At 41.4% G+C, this 2631-nt stretch overlaps 1 pseudogene; it reads left to right on the top strand.

Annotated features, from left to right (window-relative positions):
* Nucleotides 1-601: 601 nt before the first annotated feature.
* Nucleotides 602-1735, top strand: LOC102490964 (galactose-1-phosphate uridylyltransferase pseudogene; annotated as a pseudogene).
* The last annotated feature ends 896 nt before the right edge of the window (nucleotides 1736-2631 follow it).

The following is a 2631-nucleotide window of genomic DNA, read 5'->3' as shown; positions in this document are numbered from 1 at the left end:
CCTACACATCAAATGTGATCCTTTTTCACAAGCATACTCAGTTGTTCAGCTCAACTCTGAGGGATTAGGAGAAAGCAAACAAACTTGGACATTTCAGGGCATTGCCACATAATAAACAGGAGATTCTTGGCATGGGGTTTGCCTTTTGGGATGTAATTTTAAGAATTTCTCCTGAAAGGGAATAAGAAGGATGGTGTGGGTATGTCTAAGAGAGCCTCAGAGGTCTGAGAGCCTCAGAATCTCTGGCCTGGAAAATTGGCAAAGGTGTTTCTTTCCTAGAGCCTGCTAGTAAAGAATGAAGAAGGTCACTGATTTTCCAAATGTGAAGACAGCTATGCCAGTCTTCAAAATACACACAGAACAACAACAAAACAAAGACACATGGCACTAATATTTCAGTAACTGATCTCAAAGAAATGGAAATCTATAACACACCTGACAAGAATTTCAAATTATTGTTTTATGGAAAAGCAGCAAACTATAATAAAACACAAATAGACAGTAAAATCAAGGAAGCTATACATAAACAAAAGATCAACAAAAATAAATCACTTAAAAATAAAATATTGAGAGACATTCCAGATGACCCACTGGTGGCCCAATGTCACACAACAGAACCTGTTCTGAGCAGCGCCAGCAGGTGTCAGAGATGGACACCATGGCAGCAACCTTCTGGGTGAGTGAGCGTCAGTATATCTACTACAACCCACTGCAAGATGAGTGGATACTGGTGTCATCTCACTCCATGAAGTAGTCCTAGCAGGTGCAAGTGGAGTCCTGGTTTCTGCCAACAGTTCCCCATTATAACCTTCTCAGTCCTCTGTGTCCTGGGACCAGACAAGCCAATAGAGAGGTGAATCCCCAATACAATGGCACCTATCTATTCGACAACAACTTCCCAGGTATGCAGCCTGATGCCCCCAATCCAGGACCCAGTGATAATCCCCTGTTCCAAGTACAGGCTGCTCGAGGAGTTTGTAAAGTCATATGCTTCCATCTCGGGTCAGATGTGACACTGTCACTCACGTCAATCCCTGAGATCTGGGCTGTCATTGATGTGTGGGCTTCAATGACAGAAGAGCTGGGTGTCCAGTACCCTTGGTGCAGATCTTTGAAAACAAAGGAGCCATGATGGGCTGTTCCAACCCTTACCCTCACTGCCAGGTGTGGGCCAGCAGTTTCCTGCCAGATGTCCCTCATCAGGAGGAGCAATCTCAGTGGACCTATCAGAATCAGCATGGAGAGCTCCTGCTAATGGAATATGCCCTGCAGGGGCAACTCAGGAATGAGTGTCTTCTCCTTGCTACTGAGCACTGGATAGAGCTGGTCCTCTTCTAGGCAGTGTGGTGCCCTTCCAGACACTGATGTTGCCCCATGGGCCTATACAACAGCTGCCTGAGCTGACTCCAGCTGAGCATAATGATCTTGCCTCTATCATGAAGGAGCTTTTGACCAAGTATTACAACCTATTTGAGACATCCTTTCCCTATTCAATGGGCTCACATGGGGCTTCCAATGGACCAGAAGTTGGGGCCAACTGGGACGATTGGTAACTGCATATTCATTACTACCTTCCACTCCTGCGTGCTGCCGCTGTCTGGAAATTCATGGTTGGCTATGAAATGCTTCCTCAGGTTCAGAGGGATGTCATCCCTGAGCAGAGAGATTAAGGGCACTTCCTGAGCTTCATTACTGCCTGGGGCAGAAGGACACGGAGACAGCAGTCTTTGCCTGACCATGCTGGCCACAGGGCCTTGACTCCTTCTGCATGAAGGAATTGGGGCCTGAGTTTGGGTAGATGTATCATCAATAAAACTGCTTTTTAAACTTCAAAATAAAAAAGAAAATATCAAATGTAAAGAAGCAAAAAATAAAATGAAAATTATCATAAAGAGCTTCACCAGAGGACTCGATCAAGCAGATATAAAGATCTAAGAACTTAAAGACTGGTTATTTGAAATTATCCTATTTGAGATTTGTAGGACACCATTAAGAGACATAAGGATTATACCTTATGTTTTATGTATGTCTCATAGGAACCACAAAGAAAACCCTATAGTAAATACACACAAATAAAGAAAAAAGAATTACAAAAATCACTGTAGGAAAGGAAGAGAGGAAAGAAGAACAAAGCAACAGCAAAACATAAAACAATTTTTTTTGTTAATATATGATAAAACACATGTCTGCGTGACAGAGAGAGAGAAATCGAGAAAAGCACCCTCCATGGGGATCAGACATACTGCAGTCCCATCCATATGCACCCAATGTATTATTATAAAGGCTGAACCCAGAAAACTATTTTAAAAATGAGAATAGTAAGTTCTTACATGTCAATAATTACTTCAGATGCAAATGAACTAAATTCTTTAATCGAAAGACATAGAATAGCTGAAAAGGTTTAAAAATAAACAAAAAACAAGATCCAACTATGTGCTGCCTATAAGAGACTCCTCTTAGTTTTAAAGGACATACATGTACTAAAAGTGAAAAGATGAAAAAGATACCATGAACATGGAAACCAAAAGAAAAAAAAAGTACCTAAATTTATATCAAATAAGCAAGTCAAAAACTGTTACAAGAGAAAAAAAGTCATTACATAATAATGAAGAGGTCAGAGCCAGCAGGTGG

Source organism: Tupaia chinensis, unplaced genomic scaffold, assembly GCF_000334495.1.
Source record: "Tupaia chinensis unplaced genomic scaffold, TupChi_1.0 Scaffold000636_1, whole genome shotgun sequence".
Lineage (NCBI taxonomy): Eukaryota > Metazoa > Chordata > Mammalia > Scandentia > Tupaiidae > Tupaia > Tupaia belangeri.
Note: the sequence above shows the minus strand (reverse complement) of the source record. Positions and strands in the feature narration are given on the sequence as shown.